The sequence below is a fragment of the Homarus americanus genome, unplaced genomic scaffold (assembly GCF_018991925.1).
Source record: "Homarus americanus isolate GMGI-L3 unplaced genomic scaffold, GMGI_Hamer_2.0 scaffold24260, whole genome shotgun sequence".
Taxonomy (NCBI): domain Eukaryota; kingdom Metazoa; phylum Arthropoda; class Malacostraca; order Decapoda; family Nephropidae; genus Homarus; species Homarus americanus.
In genome coordinates, this window is record NW_024721079.1 from 5,418,593 (window position 1) to 5,434,855 (window position 16,263).

The following is a 16,263-nucleotide window of genomic DNA, read 5'->3' on the forward strand; positions in this document are numbered from 1 at the left end:
GTAATTGGTTCTATGTTTACATTCGTTTCAGTGAAGTAAATATCAAGAAAGTTGGTATAGTAAGTATGCTATAACGAATCTAATTGGTTCTAGAACCTTGTTCAAGAGGCATATTCGTCAAGTAGGATTAACTGCTCCAGGCCCCCAAATACAACCAAACCACTTAACACTGAAAATGTAATATAATTGTAAAATTGTAAAAGCATAAATATGCATCTAAAACCCCTGATAAAGAATATCATTAATATTTGTAATAAAAAAAACAATAAATTATAAAAAAAATTTTTTTTTTTTTTAAATAATGTTCGTTGTAGGAGTTTCGTTCGTTATAGCATTCTCAATTGATAAAACCGTTCGTTATAGGAATATTCGTAGTAGGATCCGTTCGTTATAGCATACCCCACTGTATCTTGAATATTTCTGCATATTTTATATTAAAATTATTGGTCATTCTGAAATTTAGTTAACATATTGATAATATAGACAGTACAGGGAACAGTTTTTGTGCGCCCATCAGAGGAAAGGATGAAAGTAAGGAGAGAGGAAGGGACGTATGTAACAGATAAAAAGAAATTAAGAAAATTACGTATATCTACCCAAAATTACAAGTTGAACAATAACGTAGCTCACAGCTCAGCCTCACCATTTCAGAAAGCTACTGGGTGGCGAGAAGCCAGTCGGTGACTCACTACACAATTACGTGTCATTTCCACAGATATTATCCCTTGTTTGGGATATTATTTCTTATTTCTGTTCACTTAGCGATCATTTCACTTAGCAATCTGTTTTTCAGGAAATGTCCAAATATGCTAAATGACAGATACCTGTATAAACTAATCATATATAAATCCTGAATACAGAAATTTGTTTAGATAGATATGAATTTATTTCATGGAAAGAAAGAAGATATTCAGAGATTTAATTTAACTAGTACTGTACTGTTTATTGTGTAGGAACTTCAATGCATTGATCACACACTTGGGTCTCCGAGGCATGGAGGCCACCAACTCATGGGTAAATGATATGCAGTGATGATAGTAATGGTAGAACTGATGTATTGATCTATGGTGCTTCTATGATTTTTTATTGTGCTATTTGAATTAAGTTTGGATGATTTATATTTTTTCTTACAGGGCATTTTATATACAAGTGATATCTCTGTTATTGAACAATTGGTGCAGAGCACTTTTGGAAATAAGAGATTTCTAAAACAGACAATCTCTTTCAACTAGGGAAAAATCCCATTCGCGGAATTTTCCAGGTTCCGGGAATATTTTCTCGGAATTTCCAAAATTTGCGCCTTACATCATCTCTTGAACCAGAAAAAGCTTTTTTCTAAAAACCAGTTTTTGTGATATAGCTCGAATGTGACGTCAGCAAATGCTACCTAGGTATGTTAATTCCTAGCCAATTCGTCAGGCCAACATACAGGCAATTAAAACATCTAATAATTACTTAATAAGTAATATTAGGAGGACACATCGCTACCTGGAATTTAATTGCAATTCTCAAACCCCCTTCTTCACCCCCCACTATGCACAAACCTTGAATTTTCTGGAAAATTCTTAGCAAATTTCAATTCCTGCTATCAGAGAGTCTAAGAGGGACCCAGCTAACGAAAATATTACTTTAAAGTTACATTTTCCCCCCAAATTCCCTTAACTGCAATAATTTTTATTGTATAACGAACCTCAAAAGGTACAGAACGTTGATTTAAAGCTTATTTAAGATTATTGATTTAAGCGACGCCCAATATTAGACAAAAGTTTAATTTAAAGTTGAACCTTTCCTATTTTTAAAGAGACAGTCTGTGAATCATATTTAAATTTTACGCCTAATGTTTTCTGGGCTTACTACACTGTCCTAAGGGCAAAGCTATACTGTACATGCAATCAAAATATGATTACCAAAATTTTTGTCATAGCAAACTATACATGTTTATATTCAAATTAATCACCAACTTATAAGAATTCCAGAATTGTAAACCATATTCTCCCAGGTCATTTCCAGTGACATTTTATAACAAAAAACATAAACTTAACAAAAGGACATAAATAAACAGATAAATACTCACTAGACCTTGACCAACCGTCAAACATGTCGTCACCCATTCTTTCCCTCCCTCCCAGCACCCCCATCTTCCCAGCCAGGCTTTGGAAAGTCAGGCTTAAAGCTTTTATCTTTATATACGTCACAGACAAAGTTAGAGAATATAATTTGCATTACTGGAATCCTGCAAGAGAACTACAACAATGAATATAAACGCCATATATTTTGCAATAAGATAAAAAAAAATGCTTAAATTAGAACTAAAATTTAAATGTCAAAATGAGACTATACAAGTGTTTATATTCAAATTAATCACTATATTATACAGCCCAGCAATGTTAATTATATTCTCCCTTTAAGTCCAGTGACATTTTATAAGAGAAAACTTCAAGTCATTTACATGACATATACAGTGGTCCCTCATAGCTAACACAATTGCTCCAGAAGGTCGTTTCGTTAATCAAAACCATTGCTCCAATGGGATTTTAATTGGTTTCAGTCATCGAAAATCAACATACAAACTAAAAATAAATGGAAAAGCACACTTACTTTGAGGTGCAACAGAAAGCCCTGGTTGAGAGATGGGAATTAGAATGGGGTGGAGGAGAAGAGAAAAAAGTGGGGTGGAAGAGAAGTCACCCCATGCTTCATGCCGCCATTTCCCCACCTAAAATTTTAGTTCACTTGGTGTAATCTCAAGATTATTTTCTTGAATCAACACTGCACTACAAGATATATATTGTCAATTTGTAAATAAACTTCAGAATGAATAATAATGTACAATACTGAAAAACGTAAAACTAGTTATATATGTTCAAGAGAGTCTCAAGCAAGAGCCTCCACTGAGCAGACACAAACCGACGCCATCCTGGGTAAAAGTTGAGCGTTGGTGTCTAAACCAGTTCCTGTACTTCATTTATGTTAAATAATTGCTAAATGACTAAAAATTTTAATATAAGACGGAAAATTATTGAATAGTACAACCTCTTGATATTTACTCAAATGATAATGAATTCTAAACCAAAAAACCGACATTGTATTGGTGGACTAATACTAAAGCTGGTGAGCAGGCAAAAACAAGTTGGGAAAAATTTAAGAATTAAAGTAAACGAATTGAATATTCTCATGGAAGGTAATTAACCTAAATCTCGTTAACTAAAAGGCTTTGTTAACCTAGGGATCACTGTATAAATAAGCCACTAAACCTTGGCATCAACTGTAAACATATATCCTCACCTGCCCCTCTTCCCCCACCATCTTCAGCCAGTAAACAAACCTTCAACCCTTAATTTTAGCTGTATTTGATTTAAAAAGCTGTAACATAATACCACAAAAAACAATATTTTGTTTATTCTAGAGAGATGGGCTGAGGTGCATCACCAGCAGACTCTCAACCCTTTTAGTATTTTGTTTCTCTCAAGTACCAACCAAATTATTCCTTGAAACAACACTCGATTTAGTCCGAAACCGGTTCATGACCTCTCTTGGAACCTATCTACAAGTGTTATATCGACATTCTACTGAAATAAAATAAAATTTCCATAAGTTAATAAAAATCTGTATATAGACGATTCTGTATATCAAGGACTTACTGTACATTTAATATTTGAACAAGAAATTTAAATAAACGAGATATGATAAGAGGGATCCATGAATTTAAGAACATGAATGTGTATTCTGCAAATTATTGCAACTCCAAAGTACTGTCCCAAAATCATGACAAGAATTTACATTATTGACTTGGATTGTGTCCCATATGTGGCTATAATTTTGAAACAAAAACAAACACACTCTTTGTAATTAGCAAAATTTGAAAATTCAAGCAGGTAAACATGGCTGATATTTGCTGATTCTTAAAAGTGGAATTGGCACCTTTTGCAGTTAAGTTCCTCATATGTTTTGAAACATGATTCGTATTTTTATAGCAAGTATGCAGACACTTAACTTATGTTTGGATTAGGATTGCATGAGCGCTACATTGTAACCATTCTCACTTACAAATTTAAATATTAAATTCATAGGGTATGTCTTTTTATAAATAAAAACAAGTCTGTGAGTTTGTATTACTGTTAGACAATTACATCTGTAATATATGTTAATTATTTCTTTGTAGCCATGTTTCAATGTTAATACAGTACTGTACAGTACAGTCTCTCCCCGACTTCAGACGGGGTTAGGGACCCAAGTCCAGTTAAATGAAATCGTTAATTGGTAAATGAAATCGAAAATGAAAAAAATACATAGAAAATCTAAAATGGGTGTCTCTTTTCTTCTCAGCACCACAGAACTCTCACTTTTAAACACTTGCCAGCCATTTTAAAGGGAATTACAAAAAAAAATTTGTCAGTACACAGTGCAATCACTAAATCGGGACGTGAAAATAAATATTGAAAAAAAAATTCAATCTGGCTGATGCGGTTGTATGTCCGGATGGTCGTAAGTCGAGTGGGTCGTAAGTCGAGGAGTAACTATATTCCTATATGTAGTATTTCCTGGGTTGGATGTTTCCAAATGTGCCCAAATAAAAAATAATAAACTGTGGCATCTTGGTTTCAAGAGGTTATATTGCAACATTTATATTTCATTCCAAATGTAACATAAGGAGCTACAAATATTATTAAGACATTACTGTATTAAGAAATGCACTTTGTAATCAGACATACCAGCCCCTCTGATACGATAGGAGCTATAGTGCTCATTCTGAAATTCATAGACCCGGCTGTAAAATTATTTTTGTGGTCTGTGTACATATATGATTGCATATTTTTAACAAGCAAGAAAGCAGGCATGCATAATAATAATCTACTAACTATTCTACAATACTGTAAATTATTTAGTAAAAATATTTTTGTAAATATAGATTATGATCATATTTTGAAACACTTCACTTTCATTGTTATATTTAAAATGTCACACTGTTGATTTGATAATATATTTACTTAACAAATTATATTACCACATACTACATTTATCTATCTACAGAGGTTTATAAAGTTTATAAAAATTTATTAGAAATATATATATATAGCTTGTGGATCATACTGTAATGAAAACAAATGTATATTACTGCATGTGTTTGTTGCAATTTCCATTTACCTGTGGTAGCACTAATTATAGGTGAACTGGAAGCAACTTTAATAAATGTTTATGGGTTAAGTTATCAAACCCAAATGGTCTTTTCTCCATTGCACAATAACTGGGATATTGCCATAATTAACACTATGAGCTGTGAGCGTTAATAATGGACGAAGCTTTGGGTACAGTATCTAGCTTCTTAGAGCACACGTCTGAGTGGCTCAGAGACGGGAGTTGAACAGGCGATAGCTGACTACTTGATTGATGACTGTGGTCAAGGTGTGAGGGAACAGTGAAAATACACACCACATGTCCAATGGATGACTACTCACGGCTCATAAGAAAGTTACCGTGGGTGATGTAATTATCTAAACCTAATGTATGTAACCCACATTTATATAAGTACAGCATTACTGTCTGTCAGACAGAGGCTAATACACGTTTTCTGTCATTTTTTTGATAAGTATCATCCAATACATTTTTTGAAAATATTATTTTATATTTTATTGCAATGTGGTGACTACTATTGTTAAAATGTGAAAATTTATTTAAAATAATTGATAAGTGTGTGTGAATTATATGTGTTCACAAAGTCATGGTATGTATCAATAAGATTTACAGCGTACCTCCAAGGCACCACACCATAGGCATTTTTTCGGAACAGAGTACAGTATCACTAATAGCAAGTACTGTACAGTAAAAGTAAATGTAAATTCTGTTTTTATTTAAATTTTTTTAGATATACTGTGCAGTGAGTCCTCGATTAACGTAGTGGTTCCGTTTCTGAAAACCCATAGCGTTAACGGAATCAATTTTCCCCATAAGAAATTGATATAATACAGGAGTTACGTTCACGGCCTCCTTTTGCCCCATAAAATACATTACATATTCAGAAATTCAATGGAATTTTTATAGAAAATATTATATATTATATATCCAAAAAGATAAATTAACTAAATCATTTTGTATTGTAGTACAGTGGTCCTTTGGTTAACGAACACAATTCGTTCAGGAGATAGTTAGATTAGCTTGAAAACATTCGTTTCAATGGGATTTTGAGTAATTGGTTCCAGCTCACCGAAAATTACATACAAACTAAAAATAAATGCAGTAAAGTACACTTACTTTGAGGTGTGCATGTAGAAGGCTCCTGGTTGATGATGATGGGAATTAGAATGGGGTGGAGAGAAGAAGGGAGAAGAGAAGGCATTGGGGTGGAAGAGAAGTCACCCAATGCTTGCATTTCACCCTTAAAATTTTAGTTCTCTTGGTGTAATTCAAGATTATTTTCTTTAAACCAACACTACACTGCATTATATATTGTCAATATGTAAAGTAAACTTCAGAATGACCAATAATTGCACTGTAAAAATTGTTTATGTTCAAGAGAGTCTGAAGCAAGATGCTTCCTCCACTGAGGAGGGACACACAATGACGCCATTTTGGGTGTGTTGAGTGGTTGTTTGGCGTGCTAAAAACTAGTTCCTGCTTCATTTATGTTAAATAACTGTTAAAATGACTAAAAACTTTAATATAAGACTTGGAAAATTATTGAATAGTACAACCTTCTTGATATTTACTCAAATGATAATGAATTTAAGCCAAAACCGATTACTGTATTGGTGGACTAATACTACAGCTGGTGAGCAGGCGAAAACATGTTGGGAAAAATTCGTAAGGAATTCGTTAACCAAAATTTTTAGTTAACCGAAGTGAAGAATCTTATGGAAGGTAATTCGTTAACCGAAACTTCATGAACCGTGTGGGAGACTCAGGTGGCCCTTCTACTCAGGGTAAAACACACTGATGTCAAGTCCGTGGTTCTATTTCTGGTACAAACACAAAAAGGAGTTAAGACAGTGAAAACAGCGTCCTGTCTTGGAATCTCTCTGGGTATCTCTATCTGCGCATGCGCGTACAGCGCGCATGTGCCCAAAACCTGAACTAACACTCAGTGACAAAAGGGAGTATGATTATAAAACATATAATACAGAGACCTGAATCAATAATGGTAAATAGTACAGAGTTACATATTACAGCCATATTCGTCTCATATATCTACAAACCGAGGCATTTGTTAATCAAGGGATCACTGTACTCACTGATGGGCGGAGGTGGAGCGAGTGTGTGGTGGGTGTGAGTGGAGAGGAGGGTGGCTAGTCTCTGAGACCCAGAGGGTGAGAGAGGGTGATGCACCATACACAAAGTAGTCCGTGATGACGTTATACCAAATCGGTGGGACATTGTCTGAATCATGGGTATCTAAAGAGTAGCGACGCTATAACAAAACAACGTTGTCAGGGGCAACGTTAAACGAGGACTTAATGTACTGTACTGTATACTTTAAAAAAAAAAAAATTGTCCAACCACTTTACAAGTTGCACTAATGGCCTTATAGTACAGTATAGTAGGTCTTGGTGTAGCATCTAATACACCCATGTGGTATTCAGTGATTCCAAATTCTTAAATGTTCTTTAATACAAAGTATAGTAATGTAATACAGTAAGTCCAAATTTCCTTTGCATTGTTTTACTGTTACAGGTAGTTGTGCACATGACCTATAAAACTGGTCTGCCAAGGAGTTAAGCCACTAAGTTTGGCCAAACGTCATATAATTTATGCTGACTTCCAGTTTAATAAAGTGGTCATTGTGTATTGAATGTACAGTCTCTCAAAAAAACTGTATCAACTGGGGAGGGGGGAGGGTTGATCAATTTCAGAAAGCACACTGAAACTCCTGTTGACAGTGACTTGATAAGTTGTCAAAATCCTTTGTCCGTTGTGTCGTATTTAACACAATTTTGTTAAGATAGTTTTTGATGACTGTACCTACTGTGTAGTACCCTGGGGCAGTATGTTATCTTTTTTTTTGTACATGTACATGACATAACATGGAGAGATGTCAGTATGTTTAAATAAAGCAAAAAAAAAATAAAAATAAATAAAAAATTTCATGTCAATCATCAAGTAAAGATGAAGGTGTTAGTATTAATACTGGTGATATTAAATTTGGAATCATACAACATAGGAAAATAAAGGACCGAGACAAGAATCATAGGAAGTATATGTATCAATAGTAAATTAGGCAGAAAATTGGATCAGAGGTTATAAGAGAGGAGAAAGATACCATGTGTGACCAAAATGTAGGTATCAGGGGGGCAGATCCAGAATCTTTTGAGGGGGTTCAGATTATGACCAACTCGTGTGATGGTCAGAAGGGCTCATATGTGAGATTAGATCACATTAAGTATGCTTGGGGCTGGAGGCCAGATTATGTGGATTATCATGCCTACAACCCAAACGCAAATAAATGACCCTTTGTACAGTTGGCCAAATAAGGTCGCTGAGACCCAACTTCGCCTTCAAACACACACCTGTCACTCAAATGAGGTCTCTCCTACTCCGTACTACCACTCCTTGTCTCCCCTTGCCTTTACATTATTAACAAGACTAGTTGCCCTCCCCTACACTTGTTTGGTTTTTGCAAACTTATTTAGCCGACTGTACCACAAATTTTTTCATGCATAATAATTTTAAATGCATTACTGTACTATCTATAATCAGCACTTTAATATAAAACAAAACTGTAATTTGTTTAATAGTTACCAGTTAATAGTCTACTGATAGCTGTTGTCTTTTTACCGGCCTCAATATGTCACATAATTGGACATATGGCTCATGGAAGCTACCCCAGCACCATCAGCATAATCTTCATCTTTGTCACTCAAATTTCCATAAGATTCTTTGGAATCACCAGTCAGTTCACCATCTTTATTTATTATCTGTCACTATACATAGGGGATTATCCTTGTCTTTCGAATCAAATATAATGGCGTCAATTTCTTCCTGCGCCATACATGAATGGATGCAGTACTGTACACCTCGACTCAGCCATGGTCCAGCTAATACTAATGGGCGAGAGGCCTACTCCTCCTTGGTAAAAATATCAGGCTCCACAAAGCATGGGAAATTTAAATTGGGCCCATAAAAAAATTTAACACAACAGTCATGGGTTTGATAAGTACAGTATAGTGGGAACCCTTCAAACTGCACCTGTCATAGGATATGTTGGCAAAGGGCTAAAGGGGTCATTTGTTACAGTAGTTTAAGATACAAGGCATAAAGCCTAAACAAACAGATTTTTTGTTTCACTTTGCTCCTAGTATAAAGTTGCAATGGCTGGAGGTTCAGTGGAATAGGAGTGAGTGAGTAGAGCATTAGAAGTAGAAAGTCAAGGTTATATCTAAGGAAATTAATTCTCCCTGTCCTAAGAGTTTTATTTCCTGTAAACACTGCAAGAAAATGTTAGGTAAGTTAGTTTCTGTTCCTCACACAGTGATCAATCCTAGCTCTAATGTAAAGCTGGGAAAGCTTTATTTTAAGACCCCTTCTTCAGCCTCTTCACAAATATCTCCATCAAATGGTAAATGAGAGCTCTTGATGGGTGGGGTTGTGGATGTTGCCTATCCACCTTAGATGCTGCTTTTCCCTCCTTTCCACTAACCCCCATGTTTGGATGAGTTTTCACTCAAGGCTTAGACCATAGGAGACAGTGGTCTCTATTTGTATCAGGGTTTCACATCATCCTGAAAGAACTGATCATTCTGTTTTTGTTTCACTGCTCTGTGGGCACAAGATGTTAGCAGGAAGTACTCTTACAATGTACCTTAATTTTTATATGGGATTGCATTCATGTGTTCTCAACAGATGATGAGGTTGGACAGAACTGTGTCTATTGTTGCTTACAAATTAGGGCTGTTTTGTGTTTGAGGGAGATGGCCCAGGAACTGTGCTTTAGGAGCCACTGTCAGATTGGGTTGATTCTGAATTCTAGCAGTGGCATTGCTTTCAACTGTACTTATGTACCTGTTACAAATTCATCTGGGTTTAGTTAACTGGAGCCCTCTTCAAGTGACTTTAGGATTTTTTGGCATGGCAGTGGCTTGAAAATGTTGTTTCAAAAGTAACTTGTCACACAATGTCTCCAAAATCATTTTAAACCCATTCTTTTTTTCAACACCGCCTGTGAACCATTGGTGTCAATCTTTTATACCACCTTCAGGGGTAGACAGGTATCCCATCTGCATTCAGGTAGTGAAAGTGAAGCCTTATGCACAGGCTGAATGTCTGCCTGATTGAAAATTAGATCAAGCTAAGGAATTGTATGATAAATGTGCTAACTTGGGTGATACAGTGCAGCAGATAACTTCTCTGGTGGAAAACTTGGGAATCATCCTTACAAGTATGGTATTAGTTTTACGCTTCGGTTCATTTGACACAAAATGGACATATTGATAAAGGCATGTTTATACATTATTTTATAAGAATTAGTCTAACATTAATTTTGTTAAATATAAACATTTCTTATTGTTAATTTTGGATGATTATACATTCACTTTACTGTATAAAGGTGTCTTGGGAATGAAAATTTCTTTTAAAAAAATGGTTTAAATATTCCTCAAGTGCTGGGAGGACAGGAAGCCTCTGTCACTAAACCGTCATTTGAATTTTCTTTATGTCTCACTCAAATTTTCTAGTGTTTTCTTCCGCCCATACACCCCTATAGTAAAAGTTATAAACATAATTATAACACACAGAAAATAAGATATGTAATTTTTGTGACTACCCATGTTAATATTGAAATATGTGCAGTCGCAGTCAAAAGTAATCATCCATTCCTACCACTACCATACCAGCAAGCTCAAGGCCTTTCAATCCGATGGGTCACATGAGAATGGGGGAGGTATTGATGGGGGAGAGCTAGGGGTGATAGACCTGGGTAGGGTAGGAGGGCTCATGTCAAAGGGGCCACATATACAGTGGTCCCTTGGTTAACGAACACAATTCGTTCCAAAAGGGCGTTCGTTAACCGAATCCATTGTTTCAATGGGATATTGGATAATTGGTTCCAGCTCACCGAAAAGTACATACAAAGTAAAAAAAAATAAAGTAAAGTACACTTACTTTGAGGTGTGTATGTAGAAGGTTCCTGGTTGATGATGATGATGATGATGGGAATTAGAAGTGGGGATGGAGGAGAAATCACCTTTCAGGGGACCCATGCTTGATGCAGCAATTTCGCCAATAAAATTTTAAGTTCACTAGGTGTAATTCAAGATTATTTTCTTTAAATCAACAATGCACTGCGCTATATATTATCAATATGTTAACTAAAGTTCATTAATGACCAATAATTTTAATGAAAAATGCAAAAAATATCCAAGACACCAAAAAAATAGATGCTCTCTCCACTGTTTTCAAAGCCCAACTGACGCCTTGTGACTGACTCACACATCTGATGGGCACACAACAAACTAGTTCCCTGTACAGTCATGTGCCGGTTAACGTCCTAGATACGTTCTTGGAAACGTGACGTTAACCGAAATAACGTTGTCCGATCATCACATAAACTTTGTATTTATACTTACGTGTATGTGGAATACTATATACGTACATAACACTTTTACTCTTAAATCACTTCTGTAATGTGATACAGGTGATTAATTTTTATCTCTTGTGCAAAATACATAACGTTTATATTAAAATTATTCACTGTTTTACAAGGATTCCAGCAACGCTGGGCAGTTGGGGGAGGGAGGGAGGGAGGGAGCGAGCGAGGGGGCTTGGGGGGAGGGGAGGTAGTACATTTGACAGTTGGCACTGGCCCAAGGTCTAACGCGTGTATATTTATCAGTTCTTAAGTGACTAAGCTTCTCTCTTATAAAAAGCCAGTGACGTGACCTGGGTGAATATAATTAACATTGCTGGGATTCTTGTAAGATACTGATTTATTTGAATATAAACATGCAGTAATTCGCACTAGACATAACAATTTTAGTACCGTAATCAAATTAGTACATGTGCACTCCAGCTTTGTACTAAGGTCATTTATTTCTTTTACGTTTATTTTAGTATGGTGTGTGTATGTAAATGGATGAAAATAAATGAAGAAATTTATGTAAATCTACCCAAAAATACAGTTGAAAAATTTTATATAATAAATGTACTACAGTATTGTACACTAATGTACTACATTGTTTATATCTTGAGCAAAATATATGACGCCTATATTTAAATTAATCTCTGTCTTGCAAGGATTTCAGCAATGCAAATTATATTATCCTAACTTTAGTCTGAGATATTATATAAAATAAACATAAAGAAATCACCATCTTTTGTCTGGGAACACAAGGACGGAAGTAGCCAGGAGCGTGTGGGAAGAGGGGGGGGGGGAGGGAGGTGAGGTGACAGAATGTCTGGCATTTGTTTGTTTATTTATTTGAGATAAGATTTGACAGTTGGCGCTGAAAGTCTGCCTGCGTGTTTATTTATCATTACTTAAGAGTAACTAAGCTCTTCTCATAATTTGCCACCCAAACGACCTGGGTGAATATAACTTACATTGGTGGGATTCTTGTAACATAGTAATTTATTTGAATACCTGTATAAACAAGCTATATTTGCAATAGACATAACAATATTAGTACTGTAATCATTTAGTACATGTACAATACGGTGGTCCCTCGGTTAATGAGCGCCTCGATTAACGCGATTTCGGTTAACGAGCTGCCTCCCATAAGATACTTAAATTCGGTTAACGAGCAACCCCTCGGTTAACGAGTTTCTTACGAGCCGACCTCAACATGTTTTCGCTTGCACTGGCCGGTCAACCAGCTGTAGTATTAGTCCGCCAATACATAAATCGGCTCTAGGGCTTAAATTCCTTACTATTTTAGTATGTATCAAGAAGTTTATACTATTCAATAATTTTAAAAGTTTAATATTCACTTTTTTAGTCATTTTAACAATTATTGAACATAATTGAAGGTAAAGTGACTAGTTTAATGCGAGGCATCCAGCCTCTTAACACAGCAAACAGGCGTTAGTCTCTCTCTGTTTTCACTGGAGGTAACATCTTGCTTGAGACTCTCTTCAACTAAACGCTTTTTTTCTGTGTTTCCAAGCAAATTATTGGTCATTTTGAAATTTATTTTACATATTGACAATATATAGCGCAGTGCAGTGTTATTTTAAAGACAATATTCTTTATTTACAACAAGTTTAACTTTGAAAAGCACGTGTTGACATTGTTTGAATCCAGCATGGGGCCTAAGAGATCAAGAAAAGCTATTTCAATCCAAACCAAGCAGGAAATCATAAAAAAAAAACATGAACAAGGCATTAGAACAAATGCGCTATGCAAAGAATATGGCATGTCGACATCAACTGTGTCGACAATTCTTGCACAGAAAGACAAATTTAAAGAAGTGAAAGTGAGAGACAAATCTACAAGAGTGTTTAAAAGTAGATCCCTAATTGCAGAAACTGAGAGGTTACTTATCATCTGGATTAGGGAAAAACAGATGAAAGGTGATTCAGTTTCTACTGAATTCATTTGTGAAAGAGCCAGAGAGATTTACGAACATTTAAAGGTAGATCAACCTGGTTCTTCAGGCACAGAATTTGAAGATTTTTGGGCCAGCAAAGGCTGGTTCGAAAAATTTAAGAAAAGAAGTGACATTTTCAGTGTTGTTGGGCATGGTGAAGCTGCTAGTGCTGATAAAGAAGGGGCAGCAAAGTTTTTAGATGAATTTAAAAAACTGATGGAAGAAGAAAATTATCTTCCACAGCAAGTGTTCAATGTGGACGAAACTGGGCTGTTCTGGAAAAAGATGCCCAAAAGAACATTCATCACCAGAGATGAAGCCTCTTTACCTGGGCATAAACCCATGAAAGACCGTCTCACTCTATTGCTTGGTGCCAATGCTTCAGGGGATTTCCAACTGAAGCCTATGTTTGTCTACCACTCTGAAAACCCCAGGGTGTTCAAGCAACAGAAAGTGGTAAGAACAAAGCTTGGAGTTTATTGGAAGTCCAACCGTAAGGCATGGGTGACAAGACAGCTCTTTAATGAATGGGCTGTTGATGTGTTTGGCCCTTCTGTCAAGAGCTACCTAACCACCAATAAACTCCCTTTAAAGGCTCTTCTCCTCATGGATAATGCTCCTGGTCATGACCCTGACTTTGCCAGAAATTTGGAATATCAATTTGACTTTGTGAAAGTGTTGGTTTTGCATCCAAACACATCAATCAAACAGCCAATGGACCAGAATGTAATCAGCAACTTCAAGAAGTTGTACATGAAGAAAATGTTTAGGTGTCATCAGGCAACTTCCAATGATCCTGAACTAACACTGAAACATTTCTGGAAGACACAATTCAACATCCTGGAGGCTGTAAAATTGATTGTGTCATCATGGCAAGAAGTCTCCACTAGATCCCTCAATTCTTCATGGAAAGCACTGTGGCCATCAGTAGTCCATGATTTTGAGGGATTTGAGGAAGAAACAGAGTTGGACCAGGAGATTGTGTCCATTGGTCAGTCATTGGGCCTTGAAGTGGAGGAGGAGGATGTGGAAGAGCTTGTGATGTCTCATGAGGAGGAACTTACTCCTGATGACTTGAAGCAACTGGATGAGATATTACAGGTAGAGGCTGACAGTGGTGAGGAGGAAATTGATGGCCACATTGAGGAGGAAAGTGATGACCATATGTCAGCTAAACAGTTGAAAGATGTGATTTACAACTGGGAGAAGTTCAGGGAACTGGCTTCAAAGCACCCAGAAGTTGAAAAAACTGAACTAACTTTGTGTCATGTTGAGGACTCAGTGGTCTCCTTTAAACATAAGTTAATGGTGAGGAGGACAGATGCCCCACAGACCACAATTGACACTTTCTTCAGTAAAAGGCAGAGGGAACAAGATGCTATCCCTCAGCCTTTCACCTCAAGAAGGAGAGAGGATGTTCATGGTGGAGAATCTGTCAGTCCAGAGGTTCCTGACATTTTCATGGAAGGTGACTCACCTTCCAAGAAGCAGTAAAATGCTTCTCCTCCACCTCCACTTCCTTCTCTTTTCCCTTCTCCTCCTCCACCTCCCACTTCAAATGCACATCATCATCATCATCCAGGAGCTTTCTACATACACACCTCAAAGTAAGTGAACTTTTCTACCATTTTTGTTGAATTTAGGCAATTTTCGGTGAGCTGGAACCAATTACCCAAAAACCCATTGAAACAATGGTTTCGGTTAACGAGCAACCTACTGGAACGGATTGTGCTCGTTAACCGAGGGACCACTGTACAGGTTTGCACTTAGGTCCATTGTTACTGTACAATATTGACTAAATTCACTAGATAACGTACGCCTGGCAGCACAATCTATAAGAATACGCGATGCATATGTGACTGTGCCCACTCTAGGGCCATTTAGGTTCGCTACGTCCCATTATTTGAATGTTGTTTTTTTCAATTTAAATTTTAATTGTTTATTCCTTGATAGAGGAAGTGGGATCCTAGTGCTGTCACTTGGTACCCCTGTACCATAACACCAAAAGCAACTGGTCAGTGTCACAAGTATATACAGTACAGTACAATCATCCCTTGGTTATTGCGCCTAATTGGGACCCCGCCGAGTGCGTGATAACGAAAAATGCGACAACGAAAGTACAGAACCTATGGGATTTATTCTAATTGGTTCCAGGCACCCAAGACCCAACCCCAAGTTTCCCATTTTACGACCATTTAGACCCACTAAATATATATATAATGTTATGGTAAATATCATAAACACACACAGGCATGGCTAGGTTTATTACAAAGTGATGAAAAGGGTACCTCAATACTGTAGTCCACAAAACATGTAGCTATGCTTTTTTTATTTGGTCCCCCATCATACAAGTCCGTTTTCTCTCACATCAGGATGCCTGAGTCCTCCGTTTTCTCTCTTAATCTTAGAGTGCACCAGAGACTTCGCTATTCCATAGTAATGACAGAATTTTTAATTGCAACTAGATATGTCTGATTACAGCAAATGTGTTATTGTCAATTTGTAGGTGAAAGATTTTATCCTCAATAGATGTTGGTTAACATTACACCTGGAGGCAAATGCTTAAAAAAAGCCTAAGGAAGGAAGCATATTCCTTTAACACATAATTATCTGACCAGTATGGGGAGGATCATCGTGTCTCCGTCAGGGGGTCATGGAGTGGTGGTCCAGCAGGCGTCACTGAAGGTTTTTTTTGGGGGGGTGGGGGGGAGGGGAGGGGGGACCACGGACGTATATGCGATCGAATGTTGTT